At 41.9% G+C, this 14,958-nt stretch overlaps 1 protein-coding gene across 1 annotated transcript in view; it reads left to right on the plus strand.

Moving 5' to 3' along the window:
• Positions 1–5,912: 5,912 nt before the first annotated feature.
• LOC140202957 (LITAF domain-containing protein-like) overlaps positions 5,913–14,958 on the plus strand; it is a 35,695-nt gene continuing 26,649 nt past the window's right edge. The window contains exon 1 of the mRNA XM_072268597.1: positions 5,913–6,028. The gene's annotated coding sequence lies outside the window, so the exon portion shown is untranslated. The remainder of the gene's footprint in view (positions 6,029–14,958) is intronic.

Consider the following 14,958-nt stretch of genomic DNA (forward strand, 5'->3'; position numbering starts at 1 on the left):
TAGTACTGAGGGTATGATTGTGTTGAATGCTGAGCTGTAAACAAACAGCAGCCTGACACAGGTATTGCTGGTGTCCGGGTGACCCAAGACAGATTGGAGAGCCAGTGAGATTGCATCCACTGTAGACCTGTTTTCTCTGTGACCTGCAAGCTCCTCTCCTATTTTTCAATGTCTGTTGGCATCTTTGCCTACCATTAAAGTGTTGACTCACCTTCACCCAACAATCTGCTTTTTACTGGAATATTCATTTCTGTTTGCAGCTTCCCAGCCCTGATGACGATCAGCTGCTGAGATCAAACGGGATTTCACTGCTTACTGTCACATGCACTTTATCATCATTTGTTTGATCGGCCAGCCACATCCCTATATATTAGTTTATTTTACTCTGGAAAGTTTCTAAGTCAACATGGACCTGGGCGTTCTGTAAGAGTTAGTATCACACCAAATGAGAACGGTTGTGGTCTCTTTACTTCCAGTAACAAGGAATACCAGTTTATGGCCAAATACTCAATACAATACACAGAAATATGTTAAGTGGGACATCATGGCGATCAATAAAACTGAGCAACATCAACAGCCTCTGGATAGGCTGGAGTGGGAGTTGACTTGACTGGAAGCTGGCTGTGTTTTGTTTGATGCGTGAGTGTGTTTTGGAACCTGTTGAGGGAAAGAGGGTGGGGAAGGAATGGAAATTGCTGGGAGGGGGTCGTGTGGGTCCGGTAATGGCGGACAAGATAAGAGGCGGGGTTGAGGGAAAGAAAGTGGAGAAGGAGAGGAATAGAGACTTGGGACCAGAGGTAGGCAGCTGGGGAGAGGTGGATTATTGTGAAGGGAGAAATAAAGGGAATGAGGAGGTAGTGAGGGGTCGGATGAATAAAAATCAAGACAAAGGGAATAAAAGAATAAGAAATGATAGTGGAGAAAGCTCTGAAAGTGAGGAAGATGAACAAGCTCAGAGAGGAGGTGCTGTCATAATTAGGTTTAATGAGGAGGCTCAGGGACATATGAAGAAAATTAACCCGTTTGTGCTAACAACAACTCTGACAAATAAGATAGGGGAAATAGTATTTGCAAAAGTCCTTAATGATGGCAACTTATTGGTAAGATGTGCGAATGAGGAACAACTTGAGAAGGCACTGAAACTAAAAGAGATAGGAAAATGCAAGGTGGAATACACTGAGAGGGTGGGAGCACAAAACAGTGGATGTAAAGGAGTGATCACAGGGATACCAATGAGTATAAATATGGAGGAGATAAAGAGGAATATCAAAGGAGGGAAAGTAATGAATGTTCAAAGACTGAAAACAACAAAGGAGGGAGTGAAAAAGGAAAGTGAATCTGTATTGATTGAATTTGAAGAAGAAAGAGTGCCAAGGAAGGTGTTCCAGGGTTTCATGAGTTACCCAGTAAGGGTGTATGTGCCAAAGCCATTGAGGTGCTATAATTGTCAAAGGTTTGGACACGTGGCTAAAAACTGTAAAAGGCAGAGGAGATGTGCTAGATGTGGGGGTGATCATGAATATGGAAAGTGTGGAACAAGAGTTCAACCAAAATGCTGCAATTGTGGAGGAGCTCATAATGTTGCATATAGTGGGTGTGAGGTTGTGAGACGGGAGACTAAAATTCAAGAAATAAGAGTGAAAAGAAAGATCACTTATGCAGAAGCTGTAAGAATGTCAAGAGAACAGAATAATGTTCCTAATGAACAGGGAGCAATAGGGATACGAGAGATGCAACAAAGAACAAATGACAGGATTTATGTAGACAAAAAGGCTCTAGTAACATTCATTGCAGGAGTGATTAATAGTACTGCTGAGGTAAAGTCAAAAAGTGACAAAATTCAGCTGGTGGTAAAAGCAGCAGTAAGCCATTTAGGGTTAGTAGGACTGACATGGGAGGAAGTGAGGGAGAACCTCAGTAATCAGTCAAGCCAGGAAATGTCATGTGTTGGTTAATACTAATTATGGTGATTCTTTTACAATGGAATGCAAGGAGCTTACTGGCCAATAGCCAGGAATTCAAGCACTTTATTAAAGAAATGGTTGTAAAACCGGATGTAGTGTGTATTCAGGAAACTTGGTTGAAACCAACTTTAGACTTTGTGGTATATGGGTATACAATGATAAGGAAAGATAGAAATCTAGGGGGAGGAGGGGGTTGTGCTATGTTAATCAAGCAAGGTATACCATATGGGGTACTGGAAAAAGGAGATGATCAGGAATACATAGTGGTGGAAGTGAGGGAGAGAGGGGAGGGAGTGGTTATAATTAACTACTACAATCCATGTAAAAGGTTGGATTTGGACAGCCTATTAAAGATACAAGGACAAAACAGACATAAAGTAGTGTGGTGTGCAGATTTCAATGCTCATAGCACAATATGGGGGGATCAGATTACAGATCCAAATGGAAAGGTAATTGAAGATTTGATGGAAGAAAGGGATTTGGTGTGTATGAATGATGGTAGCGGCACAAGGATAGATATAACAGCAGGAACTGAGTCAGTGTTAGCTATTACGTTAGTGTCTAATACCTTGGCTGGCGTTAGTAACTGGGGAGTTTGGACTGCTTCAACAGTAGGCAGTGATCACTACCCAGTTTTGTGTTCAGTGGGTGAAAGAGTTGAAGTAAGACCAGGTGGCGGAACCCCAAAGTGGGTGTTTGAAAAAGCTGATTGGGGTAAGTTCCAGAAGTTGAGTGAAGAAGGGTTGACAAAGATTGATATTTCTGGAAATGTAGATGAATTAAGCAGTCAGGTGACTTCAGCAATTATCATGGCAGCAGAAGGATCTATACCTAGGAGTAAAAATAGGATGAATAGAAAACTGGTACCATGGTGGACAGAGGAATGTTGTCAAGCTGTAAAAAACAGAAATAGAGCATTCAGGCTAGTTAAAAGAACCCATAATATGCAGCATTTGGTTCAATATAAGAAAGCACAGGCAGTGGTGAGAAGAACTATACGTCAAGCTAAAAGGGCAAGTTGGAGGAGTTTTTGCGACAAGGTAGGAAGAACAACACCTGTGGGAGAGATATGGGGAATGATTAAGAGGATGGGAGGAGATAGAAGGGAATGGGAATATCCAGTAATGATATCTGAGGAGGAAACTGCAGTCTCCAGTAGGGATAAGGCTGAGGTCATGGCCAAGTCATTTGTACTGATACACAGTTCAGAAAATTTGTCTGAAGAAGGGAGAAGAAGAAGGGAAAGAATAATGAGCCAACACCCAGGTGTGTTAAGCAGGAGGGAAGGAACAGATGATATAATTGATGATCCATTTACATTAGCAGAAATGGTGAGAGCAATAAAGAGATCGAGACCAAACTCCTCAGGGAAAGATCTGATATGCTCTGTGATGCTAAAAAATCTAGGAGAAGGAGCGCTCTTGAAGTTGCTGCATTTTTATAACAGAGTGTGGGAGGAGGGAAGATTACCAAGTGCATGGAAAGAAGCAGTAGTAATTCCAATAAGGAAGCCTGGCAAGGATCTGTCAAAACCCACTAGCTATAGACCAATTGCATTAACATCAAGTATATGTAAGATAATGGAAAGGATGATAACAGAAAGGTTATCATATGAGCTTGAGAAAAGGGGAATGCTGGCAAGTTATCAGAGTGGTTTTAGAAAGGGAAGGAATTCCATGGACTCAGTGATTATGTTAGAGACTGAAATAAGGAAGGCCCAGGCAAATAGAGAGTCAGTAGTGGCAGTGTTCTTTGACATTGAAAAAGCCTATGATATGATGTGGAAGGAAGGATTATTAATTAAACTGCACAAGATGGGGGTTGGTGGGAGAGTTTTTAATTGGATTAAAGATTTTTTGTTTGGTAGAAAAATTCAAGTTCGGATTGGATCAGAATTATCAAAACAGTACATAGTGGAAAATGGCACACCTCAAGGTAGTGTGATTAGCCCATGACTTTTCATCATTATGATCAATGATGTCTTCACAAAGGTACCAGTGGATATAGGTAGGTCACTGTTTGCGGATGATGGGGCCTCGTGGAAAAGAGGCAGGAACATGGACCATATAATCAGGAAACTACAAGAAGCAATTGATGAAGTGGTGGAGTGGGGTTATGGTTGGGGATGTAGATTTTCAGTAGACAAAACTCAAACTGTATTTTTTACCAGGAAAAGGGTTGAGGTAGGGAAGAAGTTAAGGATGTATGGGGTTGAATTAGAAAGGGTTGCATCATTTAAATTTCTGGGAGTTATATTTGATTCATGATTAACATGGGCAGACCATATCAGGAAAATTGAGGAGAAATGTAAAAAAGTAATAAATGTGATGAGATGTTTGACTGGTAGGGAATGGGGAGCAAGTTGTTCAGCTTTGAAGAGAATGTATGTGGCTTTAGTAAGATCTGTATTGGATTATGGAAATATAGTATATGGATCAGCAGCTAGGTCTCTTATAAGGAAACTGGATGTGATTCAGGCTCAGTCCTTGAGAGTGTGCAGTGGGGCTTTTAAAATGTCACCAGTGTCAACCCTACAGGTAGAAATGGGAATAATGCCTTTGGAACTAAGAAGGATGCAACTGATGGCAAACTACTGGGCTAACTTGCAGGGGCACAATGATTCTCACCCTACTAGTGCTGGGAAAATGGGAGGTTTCAGAGGGATACCTTTAGTCGGGTAGGGAATGATATCGTGAAAGAATGTGGAGTATTTGATCTGAGGATAAGTCCTTCATTAGTTTATCCGGTTGTAGCTCCATGGAAGCTTGTATGGCCTGACATAGACTGGCATTTGTTAGAGGTAAAAAGGAAAGAAAGATATAAAATAGATTTGGTAAATGCATTTAACTGTCATGTGATGGAAAAGTATAGTGATTATACTCACATTTATACGGATGGTGCGAAGGAACCTGCAACAGGAGTGACAGGGTTTGGGGTGGTAATACCAGCAAAGGAAATTGGAATCAGCAGAAGAACATCTAATAAGTTAGGGGTGTTTACAGTGGAGATGCTGGCAGTGTTGGTTGCGTTGCAATGGGTGCAGAAAGCCAGACAAGCCAAAGCATTGATATGTTCAGATTCATCCTCAGTTCTAGCAAGTTTAAGGTCTGTTCACACAAACAGTCGGCAAGATGTACTTTATGAAGTCCTTCAGTTAGTTACAAGAATTGCAAATCAGGGAGGTCAGGTAAAATTTCTATGGGTTCCAGCACATGTAGGGGTGAAGGGGAATGAGAGGGTGGATGAGTTGGCAAAGAGGGCGTTAAAGAAAGAAAATGTGGAAATGCACACTAGTATCAGTAAAGCAGAGGTTAACTGTGTAATCTGGGAAAAAGTCAACCGAATGTGGCTAGAAAGATGGGACAGGGAGGGGAAAGGGAGGCATTTATATCAAATACAAAAGAGTGTTGCAGTTACTAGGGTAGGTAATGGAAACAGAAGAGAGGAAATTGTGTGGACTAGGTTAAGGCTGGGGCATTGTGCATTAAACAAAACATTGAAAATGATAGGGAAACACCAGACAGGATTGTGTGAGGAATGTGAGGAATGTCAGGAAGAGGAGTCAGTAGAACATGTAGTTTTGTGTTGCAGGAAGTATGGGATACAGAGAGAGATGATGAGAAATAAATTAAGGGAGTTGGAGATTCAGGAATTCACATTAAAAGGGTTGCTGGGCATGGGTGACAGAGCACAAGTCCAGGTATTTTTAGCGTTTTTAAGGGGTACAGGGGTTTTTTATAGAATATGACGAATAAACAGGAATAGGATACTAGGATGGTCAAAGATGGGAGGGTGAAGTGTAGGTTTGTGTGTGTGTGTGCGCGCGATTGGGTGAAGGGATTTAGAATGTATGTCTAGTGCACATTCTGGAGCAGAGGGTGGCGGTAATGCACCATTAAGCTGGATGCCAACCGCCATAAAACAAGATACAGACAGACAGGCCTCCGGATAGTCACATGATACATTTGAACACGATGTTTTGACGGAGGAGCTTGGTGAACGAAGCAGTAATCATTTTTAGTCTAGAGCTGGTGTTTAGTGAAAGCTATCGAAGCGAAAATAAGGTAAGATAAAGTTGTAAGAATATGTAATTTATTAAAATAAAATCTTTCCAGGATAATTGCCTGTTGACAAATTAAATATTTTGTTCAATTTTAAAAAAACGAGTAGTACTATGTTATAAACTTATTGGGGTCTGTCTGTTTTCTTGGTCAGTTAACGATTGTGGCGGAATTTAGTAAATACTCCCGAGAATCGCGTGAATGTAAATTTTAAAGATTAGTTCGGCACTATCTGAACCGCGCCCACCAGTAGCCGAAAGATACGACAGTTTTATTTTCCACCAGCACACACTGAATTCGTCCCGCGCTTTCTTTAGCAGAACCTGCATACAGATCAGTGAGAGTTTGTGAAGTGTGGTGATCAATTAAATAACCCGTTGAGTTGGTGGAAAGTGCTTGATATATTTTGTTCACAGTCTTGGGTGTATTTAACCATTCTCTGGCATGTTTGTGTGGAGGAGTTCTGAGCACAGTTAATCTCCATTTAGGTAAATATAAGGCGTGCCATTAAAATGCTGAATCCTTTTCCTGAGAATGATCATGAATCAAAGGTTTGGTTAATAAAGTTTCGCAAAGAGGAAGTGAAAGGACGGGAGAATCAATACGAAAAATCCGGAGTTCAGAGACAGGGCATTGTTACCATCGGGAAAGTAATTATGGCAAATACAGATATTTGCCAATGTATTCTACCTAAAAAAAAGGTCGGTATTGGGGAAGCTAAGAGAATACACTATCAGATGGATTCAGGACAAAAAGAGTGGAGTGAACGGTAGCTGGTCAGAGTTCCATGATGGCGCTGTCAAAACGGGACTTCGCCTACGCAATTCTAAATTAGTGGATGATATAAAATTCTCTCTTCTTCCGGAACATAATGTGCTGCTTCACATTTGTGGTGATCTTTATTTGCCAATTGTTTACCCATTTTACTGCCCCCCCCACCCGTCAATTTAGCCGTAGTTCTCGGGATCAAACAGTAAACAAGTCATTTTCAATACAAATGTCAAGTACTCAGTGGAAGGAATTTTCAATCGTTTGAATGGCTTTGCGGAATGGTAGGACAAAAGGAACTTGGGTATACATCATAACTAAAAGTTTTTTAAATCCCAAGTTAGACATGCGTCACACAAAAATAAACATTACAGGGGTTGGTAGCGAGAGTAACAGAATTGAGAAGTAAAGGAAATTGTGTTGAATTGTGAAACCTGAGTATTTCTGGCACTAAGTGTACGCTGCTGGAAAAACTCGTAGGTGAAGCAACATCTATAGAGGTGAAGGGATGTTCGACATTTTGGTCTGAGACTCTGCATCAGGATCCATCGTTAAGGACGCCTATCACCTGGGACATACCCTCTTCTCACTGCCAACTACCATCAAGGATGAGGTGCAGGAGACTAAAGACATACTCAATGTTTCAGGAACAGTTTCTTCCCCTCTGCCTTTAGATCTCTGAACGGACAATGAACCCATAAACACTACCTCTATATTTCCCTCTCTTTTGCAGTACTTGTTTATTTTTTATATATACTTATTGCAATTTGCAGATTTTATTATGTATTGTAATGTACTGCTGCTGCAGAACAACAAATTTAATGACATATGCCAATGGTATTAAAGCTGATTCTGACTAAGGTGGGCAATGTATAGAAGTGAGAGGCAGGGCGAGACTGAAGATGGTGCAGACTGCAAAGGTCAGACAGATAGAACTGGGTGTGGAGGAGGAAGTGGGATAGAAACCAGATGACAGTGTAATAGGTGAGAATAGTAAGGGAATAATGAGCTGCAGGTGGAGGAGGAGATGGGAAAGGTGAACAAAGAAACCACATGGACAGGGATGTGAGAGATGGAACCAGGTAGGAGAGGGGTGACTACTGGGAATTGGAGACAAGCCGAGTGAGGACATGGGGGTGGTTTGTGAATGACCTGAAACTGGAAAATTCAAAGTTCGGACCATTGGATTGTAAACTACAGAGAGAATATGAGATGTTGTACTTCTAGTTTGCTGTTGGCCTCGCTGTGGCAGTGGAGAGGGCTGAGGACTGAAATGGACATGGTGCTAAAAATTTACAAGTTTGTCAGGACGGTGTGATGATATATCTGTCAGGAAAGGATGTACAGATTTGGGTTCTCCTTGGGAACATTTGTTATAGGGATAACATAATCAAAGATGTTGCTGGGTCTGGAGGACCGGAGTTATAAGGAAGGATTGAATATGTTAGGACTGTATTCTTTAAAACGTAGAAGATTACAACCTCATCCAATTACTGCTATCTTTGGATTACCAATGATAGACTTAAATAATTTAACCTCTTCATCACGAAGGATGATTGCATTTCTTACTTTAATGGCTAGAAGGTCCATTTTGTTGAATTGTTGTATTTCATTGGTTTTCACAAACTATGGTGTGTTTGAATCTGGAGAAAATTAGAAGTGCAGTTTATGACCCTTCCATTAAGTTTGAAAAAACTTGGAGGCCATTCATTCAGCATTTTCACTTGATGTAATTTGATCATTTCCAAACTTGTTTTATCTCTCTGTACTGTTGTTGGAGGGGAATGGAGTCGTCGACACTAAGGTTTTCTTCTTTTCCATTTTTAAGTTGTTAGTTTTGCCCAAGTCTTTTAGTTTAGTTGATTAATTCTGTTTTTCTTTCGGGATGGGGTTTTTTTTTTTTTGTTTTGTTTTTTTTTCTTTTTCATGATTTTTTTCCAGTTTTTTTTTGCTTTGTATTATCCGTTGTTAGTTCTACATGATTGGGAGCTTTGTTAATTTACACTATTTGGTTTTGCAATTGCTTTTTTAAGTGTAACAATATATTTCCTACTATTTGTATTATTGCTATGTTTTGTTTCTATATTTTGAAATTAATAAAAAGATTGAAAAAGAACGTAGAAGATTGAGGGGGGATTTGATAGAGGTATGCAAAATTATAAGGGGTATAGATATGGTAAATGCAAGCAGGCTTTTTCCACTTTGGTTTGGTGTGACTACAACCAGAGGTCATGGCTTAAGGGTGAAAGGTGAAAAGTTTAATGGAAACATGAGTGGAAACCTCTTCACTTAGAGGGTCATGAGAGTGCGGGTTGAGCTGCCAGCACAAGTGGTCCATGCAATGTTTGAGAAGTTTGGATAGTAGGGATATGGAGGGGTATGGTGAGTAGGCAGTTTAAATGGTTTTGGTATGGACTAGATGGGCTGAAGGTCTTATTTCTATGCTGTACTTTTCTGTGACTCAGAAGACCGAAGGGCTGTAGTGCTAAATAAATAAATAATAGAAGCCCTTTTTTTAAACAAAGTATATCAAAAGCTTTTTTAAAAGTATTCAACTCCTTGCCCTTTTTCACATAAATTAGTATTACAGCCAGGGATTTTGATCTATGTAACTGAGAATTTTTATTTGTGAATCACATGCTGCTTTTTTCACAGTAGAGCCCAAAATACAGGGAAAATTGTAAAACATGAAAAACAAAAAAAAATTCAAAACTGAAATGTCAATAGTCCAAAAGTATTCAGTCCCTCTTTGCTCAGTAGTTGAACCATCTCTTGCTGCTATTACAGGCAGCAGTCTTTTTGGATAAGTCTCTATTAACTTTGCACAACATGATAAAGCATGATTTGCCTATTCCTCCTTGCAAAATTGCTCAAGCCGTGGCAGGTTAGTTGGCGAGTGACAGTGAGTGCAGTCTTGGGGCTTTACCAGAGATGTTCAATTGGGTTATGATCAGGACTCTGTCTGGACCACTCCAGTACATCAATTTTCTTCATCTGAAGCCACTGTATGGTTGCTCTGGGAATGTGCGTAGGATCGTAGCCCTGCTGAAAGATGAACTTCCTCCCCAGTTTAAGCTTTCTGGCAGAGACTAGCAGGTTTCTATCCAGGATCTCTCTGTATTTAGTAGCATTCATCGTGCCATCAATCCTGACCAGATTTCCAGTCCCTGCTGTTGAAGAACAGCAGCTGATGATGCTGCCTCCACCATACTTTACACTTTATACTTCATTGTCGCCAAACAATTGATACTAGAACGTACAATCATCACAGCGATATTTGATTCTGCGCTTTCCGCTCCCTGGATTTACACTTCTCGTTGGTCTCCTCCTTTGCTTTCTCCCATGGCCCACTCTCCTCTCCTATCAAACTCATTCCTCTCCAGCCCTTTACCTTTCCTACCTACCTGACTTCACTTATCACCTTTTAGCTTTCCTCCTTCCCCCTCCCCCCCCAACTGTTTTTTATTCTGGCATTTTCCCCCTACCTTTCCAGTCCTGAAGGGTCTCAGCCCAAAATGTCAACTGTTTATTCATTGCCTGACCTGCTGAGTTCCTCCAGCATTTTGTGTCTGTTGTAGGGATGGTGTTACCTGGCTGGTGCTCTGTATCACATTAGCGCCACACATACTGCTGTGTATTGAAGCCAAAAAAGTTCCACCTTGGTCTCACCTGACCACAAGCTCTGCTTTCATGTCTTAAGAGTATCTTCTGTGTGCTGTTTGCAAAAACTTTGTGGGCAAGGATGTGCTTTTTTTTAGGGGTATGCTTGGTGTAAACCTAATACGTCCGTCAGCCGGGTAATACGATCCCTACTGTAAAGTATGGTAGAGATGGCATGATGCTCACAATTGAATGAAAGACTACACCCAACCGGATGGACAAACAATGTACAAAGGACAACAACTGTACAAATACAAAAGAAAATAAAAGAAGTAATAACAATAAATAAACAATAAATATTCAGAGTATGAGATGAAGAGTCCTTGTTGCAGGTGGAAAATTTAGTTAAGAAGAGAAGAAAAGCTTACGAAAGGTTCAAGAAACTAGGTACTGATAGAGTTCTAGAAAATTATAAGGTTGCCAGGAAGGAATTTAAGAATGGAATTAGGAGAGCTAGACGAGGCCATGAGAAGGATTAAGGAAAACCCCAAGGCATTCGACAAGTATATGAAGAGCAAGAAGATGAGCCATGTGTGAATAGAACCAATCAGGTGCGATAGGGGAAATGTGTGCATGGAGTTGGAGGAGGTAGCGGAGGTACTTAATACTTTGCTTCAATATTCACCAGGGAAAAGGATCTTGGCAATTGTGGAGATGACTTACAGTGGACTGACATGGTTGAGCATATGGACATTAAGAAAGAGGATATGCTGGAGCTTTTGAAAAGCATTAAGTTAGATAAGTTACACACACAAAATGGTGGTGGAACACAGCAGGCCAGGCAGCACCTGTAGGAAGAAGTACAGTCGATGTTTCGGGCTGAGACCCTTCGTCAGGACTAACTGAAACAAGAGTTAGTAAGAGATTTGAAAGTGGGAGGGGGAGGGGGAGATCTGAAATGATAGGGGAAGACAGGAGGGGGAAGGATGGAGCCAAGAGCTGGACAGTTGATTGCCAAAAGGGATACAGAGCTGGAGAAGGGAGAGGATCATGGGATGAGGGACCTAGGGAGAAAGAAATGGGGAGGTGAGCACCAGAGGAAGATGGAGAGCAGGCAAGGAGTTACTGTGAGAGGGACAGAGAGAGAAAAAAGAGAGGGAAAAAAGGGGGAAAAATAATAAATAATTAAATAAAGATGGGGTAAGAAGGGGAGGAGGGGCATTAACGGAAGTTAGAGAAGTCAACGTTCATGCCATCAGGTTGGAGGCTACCCAGACGGAATATAAGGTGTTGTTCCTCCAACCTGAGTGTGACTTCATCTTGACGGTAGAGGAGGCCGTGGCTAGACATATCAGAATGGGAATGGGACGTGGAATTAAAATGTGTGGCTGCTGGGAGATCCTGCTTCCACGTCCCATTCCCATTCTGATATGTCTTAATTCCACGTCCCATTCCCATTCTGATATGTCAAAGCAGGATTTCCGTTAGTCCTGACGAAGGATCTCGGCCTGAAACGTCGATTATACTTCTTCCTATAGATGCTGCCTGGCCTGCTGCATTCCACCAGCATTTTGTGTGTGTTGGTTGAATTTCCAGCATCTGCAGATTTCCTCGTGTTTGCGAAGTTAGATAAGTTGCTGGGACTGGATGAGATATACCCCTGGCTACTGTGGGAAGCGAGGGAGGAGGTTGCAGAGCCTCTGGCGATGATCTTTACATCATCAACAGGGTTGGGAGAAGTACTGGAGGATTAGAAGGTTGCAAATGTTGTTCCCTTGTTCACGAAACGGAGTAGAGATAACTCAGGAAATTATAGACCAGCAAGTCTTACTTCAGTCGTGGGCAAATTGTTGGAGAAGATCCTGAGAGGCAAGATTTATGAGCATTTGGAGAAACATAATCTGATTAGGGATTGTCAACATGGCTATGTCAAGGGCAGGTCACGCCTTACGAGCCTGATTAAATTCTTTGAGGATGTAACAAAACACATTAAAGGTAGAGCAGTGGATTTAGTATATATGAATTTCAATAAGGCATTTGATAAGTTTTCCTGTGCAAGACTCCTTCAGAAAGTAAGGCAGCATGGGTTCTAAGGAGACCTTGCTTTGTGGATCCAGAATTGGCTTGCCCACAGAAGGCAAAGAGTAGTTGTAGATGGTTCATCTTCTGCATGGAGCTCGGTCTTCCGCAGGAATCTGTTCTGGGACCCCTTCTCTTTGTGATTTGACCTGGATGAAGAAGTAGAGGGTGGGTTAGTAAGTTTGCTAATGACACAAAGGTTGGGGATGTTGTGGATTGTCTGGAGGATTGCTATAGGTTACAGTGGGACATTGATAGGGTACAGAACTGGGCTGAGAAGTGGCAGATGGACTTCAACCCAGATAAGTGTGAGGTAGTTCATTTTGGTAGGTCAAATTTGAAGACAGAATATAGTATTAATTGTAAGACTCATGGCAGTGTGGAGGATCAGAGAGATCTTGGGGTGTGTGTCATTAGGACACTCAAAGCTGCTGCACAAGTTAACTGTGTTGTTAAGAAGCCGTATGGTGTGTTGGCATTCATCAACTGTGGGATTGAGTTCAAAAGCCGTGAAGAAATTTTACAGCTATATTAGACCTTGGTCAGACCCCACTTGGAGTACTGTGTTCAGTTTTGGTCACCTCACTACAGGAAGGATGTGGATACTAGAAAGAGTGCAGGGAAGATTTACAAGGGTGTTGCCTGGATTGGAGAGCGTGCCATATGAGAAAAGGTTGAGTGAATTTCGCTTTTTCTCCTTGGAGTGACAGAGGATGAGAGGTAACCTGATAGAGGTATATAAGATGATAAGAGCATTGATTGTGTGGATAGTCAGAGGCTTTTTCCCAGGACTGAAATGGCTAACACGAGGGGGCATGGTTTTAAGGTGCTTGGAAGTGGGAACTGAGGAGAGGTCAGGGGTAAATTTTTCACAAAGAGAGTGGTTGGTGTGTGGAATGCACTTCCAGTGATGGTGGTGGAGGCAGATACGATAGGGTCTTTTAAGAGTCTCTTAGATAGGTACATGGTGCTTAGAAAGATAAAGGGCAATGTGGTAGGGTAATTCTAGGCAGTTTCTAGAGTAGGCTACGTGGTTGGCACAACAATGTGCTGTAGATTTCTATGTTCTAAGAAGGGGAGTCCATAGGTTGTGGGAACAATTCAGTGATGGGCCAAATGAAAATGAGTGAAGTTATCCTGTCTGGCTCAAGATGGTTGAGGTGTAATAACCATTTCTGAACCTGGTGGTGTGAGTCCTTAGGCTCCTGCACTTAGCCTCCTGATGGCAGTAGTGAGAAGAGAGCATGGCCTGCGTGGTGTGGGTCCTTGATGATGGATGTTGCTTTCCTGTGACAGCGCTTCATGTAGATATGCTCAATGATGAGGAGGGCTTAACCTGTGATGAACTGGATCATATCCAGTAGTTTTTGTAGGCATTTCTGTTCAAGGGCATTGGTGTTTCCATATCAGGCTATGATGCAACCAGTCAATATACTCCCCACCATATATTCATAGAAGTTTGTCAAAGTTTTGATGCCGTGCTGAATCTTCACAATTTTCTAAGGAAGTTGCACTGCCGTACTTCGTAATTGCACTTAGGTGTTGGGCCAGGGACAGATCCTCTGAAATGATAACAATGAGGAATTTAAAGTTGCTTACCGTCTCCACCTCTAATCCCCCAAAGAGGACTGGCTCATAGACCTCTGGTTTCCGCCTCCTGAAGTCAATAATCAGCTCCTTGGTCTTGCTAACATTAAGTGAGAGGTTGTTGACATGGCACCACTCAGGCAGGTTTTCCTATATGCTGATTCATCGCCACCTTTGATTTGGGCAACCACAGGGGTGTTGTCAGCAAACTTAAATATGGCATTGGAGATGGGTTTGTCCTCATATCATAAGTATATTGCGAGTAGAGTGGGTAGCTAAGCACATATCCTTGTGGTGCACCCATGCTGATGGAGGTTGTGGAGGAGATGCAATTGCCAGTCCTAAGTGAGGAAATCAAGGATCCAATTACACAAGAAGGTATTGAGGCCAAGGTCTTGAAGCTAATTGAGGATGATGGTGTTGAATACCAAGCTGTAGTCAATAAAGTGCATCCTAATGTATGCATGTTAGTTGTCCAGATGTCCCAGGACTGAGTGAAGAGCCAGTGAAATAGCATCTGCTGTTGACCTGTTGTGATGGTAGGCAGATTGGAGTGGATCCAAGTCGCTTCACAGGCAGGAGTTAATATGTTTCATCACCAACTTCTCAAAGCACTTCATCTTGGTGGATAGTCATTGAGGCAGGTTACCACATTCTTCTTGGGCATTGGTGTAATTGAAGTCTGCTTGAAGCAGATGGGTACCTCAGACTACTGAAGTGAGAGATTAAGGTAATCAGCACAGGTCCTTAGTACTAAGCCAGGTACCCCATCTGGGCTGGGTGCTTTCCACGGATTAACTTTCCTGAAGGATGCTCTCTTGTCGGCCTCAGAGACTGAAATCGTAGAGTCCTCAGAGGCTGTGTGAGTTCGGGAAGGTCCTGCCATGTTTTGATGGTTA

Source organism: Mobula birostris, chromosome 9 (assembly GCF_030028105.1).
Source record: "Mobula birostris isolate sMobBir1 chromosome 9, sMobBir1.hap1, whole genome shotgun sequence".
In the NCBI taxonomy this organism is placed as follows: Eukaryota; Metazoa; Chordata; class Chondrichthyes; order Myliobatiformes; family Myliobatidae; genus Mobula; species Mobula birostris.